The 16,439-nt window shown below is 31.0% G+C and overlaps 1 protein-coding gene across 1 annotated transcript in view; it reads right to left on the bottom strand.

Annotated features, from left to right (window-relative positions):
- LOC129229818 (POU domain protein 2-like) overlaps positions 1 to 16,439 on the bottom strand; it is a 673,124-nt gene that overhangs the window by 656,521 nt on the left and 164 nt on the right. The gene's annotated exons all lie outside the window — the stretch shown is intronic.

Genomic DNA, 16,439 nt, shown 5'->3' with positions numbered 1-16,439 from the left:
TATGAAATGCTAAAACAACTATCAATCGTTTTCAGAAAAAGTTTTGCAGCACTGTAAATAAATCTAGTTTTTAAAATGCTATAAATTTCATGAGCGATTGAATGTGAAAGTGGAGTAATGTTTTATTAAGTAATTAATATTAACTATATATTTATTAATCAAAACTAAGACGAAAAAATATAAATAAGCTGCATTAAAAATAACACAGTAGAGATTAAAGTTTTCTATACTATTATGCCCAGTTAAATTTGCATTACACTTTGTGCTAGTGTCAGTTTTTGAACATATTATTTATACCTACAATAATGTAATTTAAAAGATGATATTTAGTAGCAGGGCTTTGTCGTTCATGAACGCACGAGTTTCCTAGACCGACTGCTGAAATAAACGGCGCATTTCGAATTTCAATGTCTCAAAAATGAACGACTGTTCTTTTGAACGATGATATTCATTTTATAGTTCTCTCTCACTCATTTAATCTCTTCATTTATTTATTGATTTACTTATATATTTTTATACTACTTTCATTTTTTGCACATTAAAAATCGTATCTGTTTTATTTTCACCTTTGAGCACTAGAAGATACAATATTTCTATTTTAAATTATTGTACTATTTCATGTAATTTCATATTTTGTTCTTTATTATTTCTATTTTTTAACATTAAAGATGTTTTATAGGACGATATTCAATATTTTTTTTTAATTATCAATTTTGCAAATTTCCCGACACATCAATTTAATTTATCATTTTTTTATTGGATAAATTAATTGGATTTTTTTTATTGGTGTTTCTTTTGAAAAATATTACTGAAACAATGAAATATTTTCAATGTACGTGAGTAGCTGTCGCAGAGAGATAACCTGCATTTTTTTTTCTTTTCAAATGAGCGAAGTCGTTCAAACGAAGGAGTTCAATGTACGGGTTAAAAAAATTAACTTTCCTTTGATGAACGGATATTTAAAAAGAACAACTTTGCCCGTCTCTAGTTAGTAGTAATATCGTAAATGTGTTGATGTTTAAATCTAGCCAGAGTTAAAATTTTCTATCTCCTGGCAGTAGGGATTTGTCGTTCATGAACAAACGAATTAAAAAGACAGACTCCTTAAACTGGATGTTGCAGTACGATCTCCGAAAACAATGAAAGGTCGTTCTTTTGAAGGATGACATTTATTCTATATAGTTATCTCTGTCTCTTTTAATTTCGTATTTTTTTTAAAAAATATCTTTTGATATTGCTTCCTATTTACCCATTCAAAATCATATTTTGCTTTATTTACTCCTTCAAAATGTTTTATAAGACGTATTCAGAGTTTTTTTTTTTTTTTTTTCGCTTATTTTTACTTTCTTCTATATCTAATATATAGAAGAAAGTATTGGATTCGTGCAAATTTTCGAATTTTGACGGATTCGAACGTTTTGAGGTGTGCTGAGTCCATTTCGACCATTTTTGGAAAATGTCTGTCTGTCTGTGTGTGTGTGTGTGTATGTATGTGTGTGTGTGTGTGTGTATGTATGTGTGTCACGTCTGTGTGTGACCAGTTTCTTGTGGCTGCTCTGCAACAAAAACTACCGCATGAAATCGAACGAAATTTAGTACACATATGTGCCCCTATGTGAACTTGTGCCCATTAGTTTTTGGCGCGAATTCCTCCAAGGGGGGTGGAGCAATGGGACGTTTTTCGAGTTACGCGTGCTTGCTATTCCTCAGGAAGTAACTGGCGGAATTAAACAAAATTTGGTCCATATGTTGGTATTAACAGGAACAGGTGCTGATTCAATTTTGGTGTCAATAACTCAAACGGGGGTTGAGCTATAGAACGTTTTTTGTCGTCAATTGTGACTGCTGTATCTCAAGAAATAATGAACGGAATGAAAGAAAAATTTATCGGCAAGTAGCCCTTAGTGGGTATAAGAACTGATTTTATTTTTGTGTCAACAGCTAAAAAGGGGGTAGCGCAATCACCCGTTCTTTTTTTTTCCATTTTGAGTGCCCTATCTCAAGAAGTAATGCTACGTTCTGGTTGAAATTTGGAATATATGTGAATCCATTTGTAAACAGGCTTTGGTTCAATTTTGACGCCGATCGCTCCAAGAGGTGTTGATTTTTTTTTTTTTTTTTTTGCGAATAAAAAATATTTTTATTAATGCAACAATAAGAAAGATAAATCGTAATAGATTGTCGTCTGCGTATTTCTCGTGATTTTAATTGGATGGAAATGATAGGAAATATTATCTCAATGATTTAAAATTTTTAACTGTTGCCATCTTATGTTTGTTAACAAATAAAATATTTGTAATTAATTCAAGCAAGGCTTTGAAAATAACTTTCAATTTTCGCTCTTTGCTTTGCTTTTGCAATAATTCAGACATTGGGATGGTCGTCAAGTTTTTGCATGTGTAATTTTGTTTTTGTTGGTAATATTGCTTCCTCGTCAAGCATGGGGAGGGATCAGAAAAAAAAAGAAAAATATAGAAGAAAGTTTCGTGATGGGCACAACATACTAGTTTGTTTATGAGTTTTGAAATTTTTTTGACGACAGATCAGTTGAATTTTTTTATTATTGAATAAAATTTAACTATTGAATTTTGTACCATGCAGAAACCGAACCTGCGACTTTTGGAATAACATGTCTTACCACTCGATTATCGAGAATAAGCTCACAAAATGAACTATAATTACTTTATGCACCTAAATCTACATAAAATATTTCTTGATTAAACTGTTTCTGGTGTATTTTCTAAGTTTTAGACTGTTTTATTCGCTTTTCCTTGAAAGAATATAACGAATCCAAGGAAACATTTTTCAATGTACGAAAATAAGTCTCGTAGAGTGGAGATATCATCTACATTTTTTTAAATGAACGATGTTCAGTGTGAGGGTAAAAACATGATCGATCCTCTGATGAACGGATCATTAAAGAGAAGCAGGTCTGGTCCCGATAACTTCACTTAATCACGGTTCTACTGTACTTTTTAAAAAAAAAAAAACGATTTTATTAAAGAAGAAAAAAATGACGTATTTCAACGCATAGATACTGCAAATGAAATGAAAAAGTATGCATAAAAAATCAGTTTTGTTGGAAACAATTTTGTTGTGTTTTAGCGATACATTCCTAATAATCAAGAAGGTTGCATCTCAAACTTTTTTGAAGAATTTCTGCATTCAAAAAGATTTACAGTAGAGTTAAAACTAGACCTATAATATAGTTGCAAAGAATGTTAGTTTTTGGCTAAGTAATAATAACTTAAGTAAAAGCAACTAAGTAAGAACAACCAATTACGTATTTCAAGGCATAGATACTGCAAATCAAATTAAAAAGTATGCATAAAAGATTCAGTTTTGTTGAAACAATTTTGTTGCGTTTATTCCTCCTAAGCAAGAATATCGAATCTCAAACGTTTTTGAAGTATTTCTTTATCCTAAAAGGTGTACAATAGAGTTAAAACTAGACCTACAATGAAATTGTAATGTTCGCTTTAGCTGAGTTAAAATAAAAGTTATGTTCCTACTCCTCTAATAATTAAAGGAAGGTCAAATAAATATTTAGAAAGAGGCTTACAACCAAAAGCAGGCTTTTAGAGGTATGCTTTTCTTACTTAGCAGTACGGCGTGTTTCGTGTAGCTTCAACAGTACAACAACCTCAAACTCTGATGATTTTTCATTTGTATCACTGTCGATAAAAATACAGAGAATCCCCAAAAACGTATACCCTCTTCGAATGCTTATAACTGCCACAATTTTTGTCCGTTTTTCAAGTGGGATGGCCTAAAATAACAGCTGAAGTCAGGTTTAACTTTGAGTAAAGAAGCAACACTCTTAAGTTATCTGGCAAGGTCCAGACCGGTTTTTTTTAAACTATATTATGAAATAATATTAATGCTTTTTTAGGAACAGAAAGATCCTAAAACATGTATTTTTCTTAAAAATAAACTATAATATCATATTTTTTTTTTAAATGGGTAACTTTTCGGTAAAAATTACTGAGAACTACCAGTCAGGAGAAACTCTGTATTAGAATTAATTAACTAGCTACAAACAATTTGCTTGGATTATTTCGCACGTATAAATGTAACAAATGTAACAGGTCGCAGGTAATGAAACTTTTCAGTAATTTTAAGATTTATGACAAATTAAGTGAATTTATACAGAAATTTCTCGAAAATTAATCACCTTTTCTTGGTAAAAAAGGCTATAAATAAAAAAATAGTTTATTATTTATGTAATCTGAGATGTATTACACTCACGAGTACTTACAAGATAGACATGCCAAATTCCATGTTTCAATATTGAATAGAATTTGCAAAATCATGTTTTCCGTTGCCAGTATTGAGCGAAAATTGCATTCTTCAAAAAACGTAAAGATTAGACTCAACACGTGTTATACAGCAGTCACTTAGTATTCAAATGCTTATAACTTGAGCTCTCCTTCACGATTCACGTAGATTAAAAATTCAAAAAGTTTTATAACCTAAAAAAATAAGGCTGTTCAATGAGAGAAGTACAAAAAATTTAGAGAAAAGTTTCAAAGAGATGTAGTAATGAAACTCACAATTATTCGTTTGGTGGTTAAGAATTTCGATGAGAACCATTTTGGAAGATTACGATCTCTCACAGCCACACACAAGAAAGAAAAGTTATCTGCAAAATCAGGTATTTAGCTAACTTCATTCCACCAATATCTGGCACAGACAATTTCAAATGCGGATTTTAAAATTGATTTTCCCTTCCTGAAAATGCTTATAACTTTTTTTCCTGGTTAATTTATTTCAATTATAAATTCAAAATAAAATTTTTAGAGAATATCTTCAGGCTGCACAAACAAATAAATAGACGTTAAATAATAAAACAATTAACACTGTTTGACAAAATTTTACTTTTTTTCTATAACATTGAGAAAAATAGCTGATTTATGTCAAGTTGGGCCAGCTAAACATAAATATATGAACTAAATTCTTGTTACATGTACCATTTTAAAGTTATGACAAATTTAATTTCCTTAAATGGCTAAAAACTTACATTTTTAACTTTAATTTTAAAATGTTTATCTACTTACATTTTGAATCTTTATGCAAATATAGCAATGATATAATCTCCCAACATTTTTGCATTCCGTTTTCCTTGGTAACGTTTTTCTATACGGTTATATCTTGTTAAAAGCGTTCCCCTTGCTCATCACTCACCATTGAAAGATTAGAAGGGAAAGAATCGAAGTGAGGATGCATGAAATGTATCTTCAACGAAATTCATCGTTTCATATTGTTCCAACAAGTCTTTCATTAAAAATTTGGTATTTTTAGTTTCATGACTGACTAAAAATCCTTGAGATACCTTCTTTAGAGAAAACCAAGCAGCTAGTTTTTTTTTTTTTTTTTTTTGATGACATTTTCATCAAAGTTATCATTGTTCTTCAGAAGCGTTCTTATTTTTGTGGGCTGACAAAAATGAAATGCCTTCTGTTAATTTAGAAACATTTAATTTGGAAAAAATACTTTTCAAACACAAAAATCCTTTGTCATTTTTACTCATGGGTTTGACAAAATTTTTCATAAAATCGAGTTTTATATCTAGAGGAGGAAGAATCATTTTCTTGCGGAATAAGGGGTGATTAAAATGTTAAGTGTTGCCTAGGGTGGTTCAAAAAAACTTTTTTTCAGCTAGAGTCCAGGACATCCCCTACTTTTTAGACTTACTAACAGTATTATGCTGTAAAAGTTTTAGCTTCTTACTCAAATTTTAAGAGGGTGCTCAATGACCCCTTAATTTAACGTACCAAAAATAGCCTTACCATAGAAAATGCCAGAAATTTAGAAACATTTAATTTCCCCAATTGTTTTTTTTTTTTTTTTTGATAAATAATTGTTTTATTGTTATTTCTGTGCATATTACTAGTGTATATTACAATATGTTTTGTTTCATGTTTATAATTTGTTTGTATACGTTGTTTTTTTTTTTTTTTTTGCAATTCAATGTAGTTTTTTAACCCCCCTCGCCATACTTATAAAGTTTGGGGAAGTTTGTTGAGCTCCCTCTTTCAGTTCAAATAAGAAGCTAAAATTCTTCCAGTATAATTACTAGCTAAATTTAAGCATTTTCAAGCTCTAGTAAATTTTTCTGGCAGTTTGCCGATGACATTTTTTGCTGTAAAATTTTCTTCCTCCAATTACTTCGCCCGATTTCTTCCTTTCACAACAAAAATAAGCTTTTTTTTTAAATGGAAAATTACATTTCTTACTTAAATAAAATTCATTTTCAATGCATCAAAATATTGAAAAAGTTTGTCGAGATTCCAAAAAGGAAAAGAAGAGAAGAAAATGAATTTTATGACAAAAAAATTTACCTTCTGCGAAGGAAAAAAAAAGAGATAAGTTAACTGCTGTTAAAAAGGGAGCAAAAAGCATCCTTAATGAAATGCTTAAACAACTATTACATTCATTTTCAGCAATTTAAATTTTATTAGTACTTGTCAAACGTAGATTTGACAAGTACTTATGACTTTTATTTATTCCCTAAAATTATTAAAGACTTCAAATGCATAATTGCTTTGTTCATAAGTAATTTTAATACGATCGGGATGTATTTTATTGCAATACAAAATGTAGTTTAAGGCATTTGGCCAATATTTTAAACATATAAATGAATTCGATTTAAAAAACGAACATAAAATTTTACGACACCCGTAGCTCCATCTTTTAGCAGGAAAGTGAAGCAAAATATTTTTAAAATATAATTATTTATTCTTCTTCGCAGTAAATAACTACGTAAGAAGTATATTATAAATTTCGTGTGTGGGGTAGGGGGAACAGAAACAAACATATTTAAGACTAGGAAAATTACTAGTTCAAAAAAAAAAAAAAGAAGAAGAAGAAAACTTCAAATTTACACTAAATCAAGGTCATATTCATAACAGCAAACAAGATGCTATATGATCAAAATTAAGATTTATCAATACACCACGTGAGACAGTAAGAAGCAAACGGTATGCATTCTTATTACATTACCAAATAAATATTTTATTTGTTTAATTAGTTATTAAATCATATTTTGCTATTAAAAATGTTTTTAAAATAAAGTGTAGTGATTGACTATTTTATTAAAATGAGAGGAGGGGGGGGGGAATTACGTGCGGGAAAAAGCCTTTAGAAGTTGTAGACAAGGAAAAATTATTCTTTAAAGATTTAAGCGGGGGCATGTGCCCTGTGCTTCGCCGAAACTGCCGCCAATGTCAATAATATCGAGAACCCCTTGAGATAATTACAGAGACAAATAAATTTTGCAGTGGCTTGGACATTTTTTTTTTTTTTTTTTTTTTTTTTTTACCAGCGTAATATTTAAATTTTAGGACATTTTTTGAAAATAGCAATTTGTTTTAATACATTGCAATTAGTAATTTTTTTTATTAAAATAGAGCGAGAGAGAAGAAAAAAAGGTTTATCATACAAAAAAGTTACCTTTGAAGTTTTATTTATCAAATCATGAAGTGAAACATTAATTGCATTTTTTTTCTCATCTATTAAGAACTTTATTAAGAGATGTAATAAATAAATATTAAACATTTTCTGTATTGTGTCTTTCGGTAAATATTAATAAATAAAAAATGAAACTGAAAAAAGCACGTGCAAATCTACTTTAAACTTCACAATATGATATATGATGGAGGAGTCTTCAATTAGTTAGCATAGGTTTAAATAAAAAGAGTTTTGCTCAGGAATAGATTAAATGTCCCCTTATATATATATATTAGCCAAAATCACTGATCGAGTAACGCGTTGCCGTCACCAGCAATGAAATTATTTATAAACATGAATTACTTTACAATTGAGAATGTTTATTGAATTTCGTAGTTATTGTTGCAAGAAAATAGCTGAGATTCATGTTTTTTTTTTTTTTTTTTTAAACTTTGCTGACTTTTTGGCACCAAAAAGAGTTATTGTACCTCGCCGATTCTACCAAAAAAAAAAAAAAAAAAACAATTGCCCGAAATTACGCGAACCTAAATTTAAACGATCATAATATCCCTTAACAGGCAGCTGCTTCACTCAAGTGAAGAAGCAATTTTCACCCGTCATGCCATTTCCTAGTTTAATACATAGTAAGTTTTTGAAACCACAAAAAAAGTTATCTTTTGAAAAAATATTTTAAAATAAATCTTTAAGTGTAACATATATTTTGCACGTACACATACTGCCGTGGGAAGGCAAATGACGGTATCTGCAGAAATGAGGCTTTGATACATTTGAATAAACATGTTTTGATTAAATATCAACCATAGAAAAACGCTGAAATACCACGTTTTTTTTTGTTTTTTTTTTCGTGCTTTATTTTCGGGGGAAGCCAAATAAGCAACCTGCTACAATCAAGCTTAAGTACAATAGAAGACAAAAATGCATTTAAAAAAATGCAGATAATGAGCCCCCCCCCCCCCCCCTTTACCTTTTCACGGCAGTATATATGCATACAGTTGCGTATAAAATTCAATAAACAGCAAAATAAATTCAAGAAAGCTGAAAATAGTTGGTTATTTATAATCGAAAACAATATATTTATTTATCAAACTGCCCGTATGACCCAAATGGTATTTTAAATTAACGCTTCCAAATACGCTGAATGAATAAATAAAAATACTTACTCTTTAAAATAATTTGCGTCACAATAATCCCATATGATAACGTGAAATAAGAAAAATACCCTAATAATTTTGCACCGAGTCATATTTTTTAGTATATTTGACTTCAAAAGGAGCAATGGGGTCGTTTCCAAAATTTTAAAAGTTTTTTTTTTTTTTCTGAAAGAGCATGCTTAAAAACATAGAATCTGACTATTTTTAAATAATTTCTTTAAGTTCAATATTAAAAAAAAAAAAACTTAAATCGGCGCTCTTTCATCGTTTAACGCTTCTGCCGATGACATCACAAATGATGAAATGGCATTCAGTGTTGCCATTCACGGTCCAAAATATTTGATTCGCATCTTTACTCAAGTGTATTGGCAACGATATAGTTGATAGCAAGCGTAGAGTGCAATTTTAATTCGCTGCTTGATTATCATAACGTGGAAACGTAGTAGAAAGATGCGGCAAATTGCATCATTTGTGACGTCATCAAGATCAAGCCTTGTTTGAAAAATCGGACATTTTAAAAAATTAATTTAAGAAAAACAGTTGGGAAAACAAAGATATTTTCTGGGTCCATGTATTTTTTTCTTTTCTTTTTTTTCTTTTGCTCATTCTATCCATTTCAATGACTAAAAGTAGTACTTTTGACTAAAGGAAACTATCCCATTGTAGGATGCTCAATGCAGCCATTTTAGAAAATGAGTTGGAAGAGCTATGCACAGCTCAGTAAAATTCATTAATTCTGAAATTGAATCATACTACCGGAAAAACAAACAATTTTTCCCTCACGTGAGAGCTCATCAAAATAATAATTTAAAAGGGTAATAAACACGATTTTGTTCCTTCGTTTGAAATCACAAACTTATCTGTGATTTTTTAAGCATAACCTTTGTTAATCACCTTAATAATTATTATCTACTGAAGTCAGGGGCGCCGATTTGCAAAAATTATTGGGGGGGCCGGACATCACCGGGGATTTAGGGGGTTATGCAATCCCTTGGAGATCCCCCCACCCCAAATAAAGGTCAGATTTTTTTACCTTGAAAATGCCATATTTTCTGGTGTGTATAATTTTAACAAACAAACAGCATGTGACATGGCGTTTTCGAAGTAAAACAATTTAAAAATTGTTTTACAATTTTTCTGGTTCAACTAAATCATGTCACTTGTCTTAGCAAGAGTTTTTGTGTTCTATTTTATGGGGAGCCGTGCAGTGCGGCGCTAGGCATTGATATAAGGTAGGACATTTGACTTGAATGGAAGGGCACTCCCAGAGACGCCGACTTAAAAAAAATGGAGGGAGGGAGAAACCGGGGGAGGGGGTCATACTGCGGGAAAATTTCTAAATTTGAAATGAAAAATAGTGAGTTTTAAATTTTTTTTTTAAGTATTTTAAAGTCATATAATCAACATTAGAACCCCGAAAACTCGACGAGCCTGATACATATTTTTTGGCTTTGAAAAAAAGAAATAAATATATACAAACACTCACAGTATTTTCGTAAAAAGGTAATTTAATTTACGCATGTCTTTTAAGACCAGTTGTTTCTTCATTAGTGATATCGGCTAACGTATTCGAGTATAAACACAATCTCTCAATGTCTAGTCCCTTTTTGAAAAACTCAGTTGATTTTTCAAAATTTGTTTCACCTCTGTTTAAAAAAAGCAAGCACTGTTGTTCAATACAATGACCTGTCTGAGTCCAGTTGATGTAAACCGCACAATAATGCAAGATTGTACCATTTAACAAACCTCAATATAAAGTGCATTGTAGTACTCCTTTGGGATTTGGGGATGAGTTTAGAAAGCATAATATAATTAATAATTTTCTTGATTTATTGGGGGGGCTTTGCCCCCTCAAAAATATTTTTGAGGGGGCTCGGGCCCCCTCAGGCCCCATGGAGTCGGCGCCACTGACTGAAGTGAAACTTTTTATGCGACTGCTTTGAAATTCTGATCCACAATCTATTTGAGTGAGTAGTTGTTTTTCAATTGTATCCAAAAACAATACGAATATAATAGTAATTACAAAATTTAAATACTTTCGCTTCTTATTCGCAACTCCAGAGCTCGAATACGCTATCTCGCTGTGATTAACAATACTAAAGAAAAAGGTAAAACATTTCATTCCAACGTGTTTTCTTTGGGGAAAATTACATACTTCAGACAGTATATGATGTAATGTAATTTCAGAAGAATAAAAAGAAAACGTCTTACAAACACGATGAAAAATTACTGTCATTCACTAATTGTCAAAGCAAATTATAAGTTACGCCATTTGTTTGTTTTACCTTTTTCATCCGCCATTAGACAGTGGCTACAGCACCCCCTATAGTTTATTGGAGTTGCGAATTGGTTCCCAAAAATAATGTAAAATAGTAGTAAATATAAAGTTGGTAATAAATTAATTTCAAGGCTGAAATTAAACAAGCATATGTTTAGATTTTGTTGATTTTAAACTTTTCAAATGATGCAGGTTTTCGAAGATTTATATGATTCAAGACAAATCAACAGTTTAAAAGTGCAATTCGCAACTCCAACGAACTATAGGGGGCACTGAAATCACTGTCTAATGGCGGACTTAAAAACTAAAACAAACGCACATGGTAGCGAAGAAAATGTTAAAAGTGTAGTGATTTTTGTTCGTACGTATGATTTTTTCGCTTTATTCTTTTTAAATTAATTTTCAAAGTCTTGTGGATATTCTGACCCACGTAGAAAGAAATGAGAATTCAAGAAGCATTACTAAACGTCAAAGATTAATGCAAACTACGTAGTTCGTAGTTCTAAGCAGCTATTTCCACGATGTTGAATTCGATATTTATCAATTCTTGATAAAACTAAATAATAATTGTGGCCTGACAAGAATAACAATTAATGCTAGAAAATTCAATATGACATTACAAATTTGTATCGAAAGAAGATGATACTTTTTTGCCTTGCTTGGCTAGCGCTTATTGTTTTCCATTTGTAGCTGAGTTATTTCTCTCGAATTCCCGAATCGGTTAATTTAAAAATTTTCTGTTTCGATTTTTCTAATTTCTGAGTTACGATTTAATTGTGTCATGTTATGCAAATCATCAACAAAATTCTCACGGATATATGGTGGTAGTTTTCTTTTCAGTTTATTCTTATCAGTTACCATTATTTCTTTTCACTTATCGAATTCTCTAATCTTACTACCATTTTATTCCACTCATGATAAAAATTAAAAATGGTTTAACTAAAAACGCGAAATCTCGCCAAGGCTACTTTGCTCGCACTATACTAAAACTATAACCCTAAACAAATTTGGCGAAACCTTTCAGCTGAGAATAAAAGGAATAAAGTAAATTCTTTCTCGGTTATTCATTTTGTTCTACGATAATATATTCAAGAAAATATTTTGCATACTGTCCATTCCAACAAATGCTGCTGTAAAATATGGTAAGTTTAATTAATTTAAGATTAAAAAATAACCCATATTCTTACAAATTTATACAAAACAATAAAATTTTTTACCTTGTATAACGTTATCCAAGTTCGTTAATCCAGAATTTTCGCTTTCACCAATTATTAAGGAAATAATGAAAACTAACATTATTTTGAGAAACTCGAGAATACTACTAAGGGACGAATTAATTTCTGTAGCTGAAAGCAAACTAAGACTCATCGATTGCGTTAATAAATACTCAGAACAAACTGTCTGTGTTTACGTCAACAGACACACGTGGAACGCAACGTGGCAGTGTTTTAGTTGCATTTGCAGTTTTGCAAATCACCGCAAGGTAGCGTATTCGAGCGCTGGAGTTCCGAATTGACATTGCTTTAGTTAAGCCTTGAAATTAGTTTGTTAACTTTTATGAACAAAATTATTTTCATAACTACATTTATTTTTCAGTTTTTGGCAACTATTAAAAAGCGAATTTCGAGCATTGTTTAGTTCTCTCGTTGTTTATAATCTATTTTCTTTATTATACAATTTTGGTGCCAATATGCCAAAGTCAAGCACAAAAGGAAAAAGAGCGTGGCGTGATAGAAAACTTGCAAACCTGCGGCTGAAGTGACAGTTCAAAATGTTTAAAAAAAGAAGAAAAGATAAATGTTTCACTTCTATCGTGTATCTTTACGAGCCACATTTTTTTTTTTTAATGAAATATGTATACAAGTTTACACGTATGGGAACGTCGCCATTTTTGCGGAATGGCCCAGTTACTGTTTAAAAGCTAGTCTTGAATACTGATTTACAGCAATTTGAAATCTTTCGTCCTACGTTGTAATATTTTATGCTAAAAATAAATGATAGAAATCTTGTAATGACATGAAATAAGTATAAGGAGTTTTTAAACATTTAAAAAAAAAATTCTTTTTTTTTTTGAAAAGTCTCGCTACTTTCATTAAAATAATTTTGCACCCCATTTCTCACACGATCCAAAGTTGCCTTGAGTGGCAGGGTAACTTTGCGCCAGATTAATAATTCGCAGTTGAATTTACTTTTATAACTTTCTTTTCTTAACTTTAAATAACTATACCGTACCTTGGTAACTTTTCTTCAACTTTATGCCGGTAGATGCGATAACACTATTAAAATCATGAAACTGCGGACCATAGTTAATTAGAATAACTGTATGTGATTTTGTCTAAACTTAAGACAATTTCGATGGGTGCTTTAGACTTTAAAGATATGTATTTCAGACTCTGAAGTAACCATCTAATCACACTGTCAAATTGCAGTGTTTAAAGGGAAAAATCAACAACAATATTGTAAAATAGTTTTTAATATTATTCAGTATTATAAAACTGAAAAAAAAAATTATTGGGGTTTTATGGTTACAAGGAACCCATTTTTAATTTTAGAAAATCTTTCAGTTTCCAACGTTACTTAGATAACGATCAACATTTTTGTGATTGTTTGCTATGTACTGATGGTAAGGGTTAATCATTCTACCCAAGGCATATGTTTAGCTCCCAATGATGGCTGTTGTTGAGCTGGGGAGTGTTTACAGAATTTGGACATTAAAGATTTTAAAAACTCAGACACTAGTACGCAGAAGTTTTTCGAGCAACTAGCATTTTTCGAGTACTTTGCTGTACTTATTTGTTAGTCGAAGAATCGTCTAAATTGGAACGATGTTTGATGAAATGTAATAGAAATTTAATCATTCATCCTCTCAGAATTGACCTTGGTGCCGTCTTTATTCAGAATATTTTGTTCGATTTAAAAAAAAAAAAAAAAAAACAATGTCAGTGCAAAATTTTGAGATTTTTCAATGAACCACAAAAATGTTAATATAGTCTTAAAAACTTTTTCAATTTCACACAGTGATGAATAAAATAAATGTATTGTAATAGAACCCATTAAGTGTTTCGTAACTATTAGGCCAAAAATTAAAGAGAAGCAAAACGAAAAAAATTACTGCTGATTAAAAAAAAGATCAAAACGTTTCTCATTTCCCTCAAGTTAAAGAGTGTGGGGCGATAACGAGGTTTGCATTTTAAAAGAAAGTGTGCTAACACGAGCTTCGTCCGGAAAAGAAATAAAACTCAAGAAGCATTACAGTTGCATTATTAAACTTAATTTTTCTTTAAGCATTTGAGTAACAAGAAATTTCATTAGTTCCAGATCAAAATTTAGCACCGTGTGAACAAAATGGTAGAGGAAAGTACAATAATCTCAAACAAAACAAATTATAATATACAACCAGTCTTTTCTCGAGAGCCGATTCGGAGCCATTCCACCAAAAAGCCATCATTTAAATACGCGAGAGAATCCTTGTATAATTCACTGAAAAGTTATAATTTTAGAAGATAATGAATAAAACTTGGAAAGTCACAGATACTTTTGTGTTTTCTCTAGCAAACACAATTGTGTTCGTTATCCTTTTGAATTACAATTTTTAATGAAATATATGAGCTGGTACGTGCGGGACAAAATGTCCATTTGTCCGCGGAATGTCCCTTCATCCCTTTTCCACGTGAATAATGAGTACAACAAGCGACAATCAACGGAAAACGATAATTCAGTTTCGACTTAAATATAAATACTTTTAAGTGCACAAATATTTTGAACTTGTCATATCTTGAAAGTTAATGCGGCTGTTAACAGCTTAACTATTGCATGCGTCGGACAGCCATTCTCTCTGTCCTTTAGCTCCCTGCTTTCCCTTATCTGGCGCGTATTGTCCGTCTGTCCACCCCTCGTTTCCCAATCGAAAAGTTAAGCTTCCTGCCGTTACTATGGTAACGGCGATGTGGTACATCATCCTCTCCTTTTCCCGAAGCAGCTAAGTAACTTGTTATTACTGTAACGGTCTTATTTTCCTCGACAGGCGCACTAAGAATTACTTTATAATCTTCTTAAATCATCCGGTTGCTCGTTATATCTTATGCATCGCTTGACGGAAAAGTGAAGCGAAGAGGGCGGAAAGGATAGAATGCAGTCTCCGGCGTCGGATTCATTTCTTCTTTTTTCTTCTGTCTATTTATTTTTCTTTTTATTTTTCAAATTAAATTTTACCATTTGCAATCAAATGATTTTGCTTGAATAAAGTTTAAGCAATTACTTTAAGGTAAATTTTTCATAATATGGTCAAATGAAACGTTTCAGAAGATTAATGTAAATAAATAAATAAGTAAAGAAGAATTAATTTATATTTGATAAACTGCGTTCATTTTCGCTAGTCTTCTTCCACAAAAATATTAAACTTAGAAAATTGCCCGTCATGGTATGACGGGTGCAAATTGTTTCCTTATTATAGATATTTACCGTAAAATTCGACTTGTTCAAATAAATACATATGAGAGAGAAATGTTTTACAATGAGTGGAAAAAAGTTAAATTCATCATTGCCACAATGTCTTGAACTTAAAACGAACCGCCAAGTTATTTTTACTCAATGCCTGAACAGTAAAGCAGTTGCTTATTGGATCTAGTTTTGCATTGCTAAAACAATCACTTCTTTGCTTCTGAAACGCTGCCGAAAAACATTATCTAATCCCAAATAAAATTATTGAATTTTAAGTGATGCAGCAATGAAATAATGCCGTCTCGCAAGCCTATCGCGCGAGTTTCATTGTTGGTGATGCCCAGGAGCGTTACTCGATCATTCGCTATTATATATATGAGGATTAAAAAATAAATAGCTAAATTAACGTATGAATTTCTGATGATCGTTCAGAATCAAGACCATTGGGCAGATTTCTATGTACAGTAGATTAGAAGAGCAAAAATAGATTAGCAGCCTGATAAAGAGAATCTCGAAATGGTGCTTCTAAATTTCAAGTTTTTCCCCTTTGTATTTTATTTATTTATTTAATTGTTAAATTTAGATTTCAGGAAACAAAATCACATACATTTGTTACCACGGCGTAAAAGAAAGTTTTTCAACTTTTATAACACTTTAAAGTCTAATTATTCGCAATTCTAGAGCTTGAATACGCTACCTAGCGATCACTTAAGAAACTATGAAAAGAGGTAAATCATTAAATTCTACGCTTTTTATTTATTGTAAAATATAGATTTCAGACAGTTTTAGATCTAGAAATAAGTATATGGAGAAAAAATGCGGTGAAGTTTTAATTTCCAATTTTATTTGAAAGAACAAATTTACTAGCAAAATAAAATATCCCGCTTCAATGCAAGTTCTACTACAGAATATATTTTTCTCTCAATAGGTATTGTAATTCTCAAAATAAGTTTCCAATTAGTTCATTTTGAAAAATATAACCAATCTTAACTACTTCACTCTGCTCTACATTTTCCGACTGGTTTTAAAGTATAATATGATATTGAATATTTTATCTATCAGTAAAACGCAGCTCTATCTATTGGACATGCCCTCAAACT

Source organism: Uloborus diversus, chromosome 1 (genome assembly GCF_026930045.1).
Source record: "Uloborus diversus isolate 005 chromosome 1, Udiv.v.3.1, whole genome shotgun sequence".
NCBI lineage: Eukaryota > Metazoa > Arthropoda > Arachnida > Araneae > Uloboridae > Uloborus > Uloborus diversus.
Note: the sequence above shows the minus strand (reverse complement) of the source record. Positions and strands in the feature narration are given on the sequence as shown.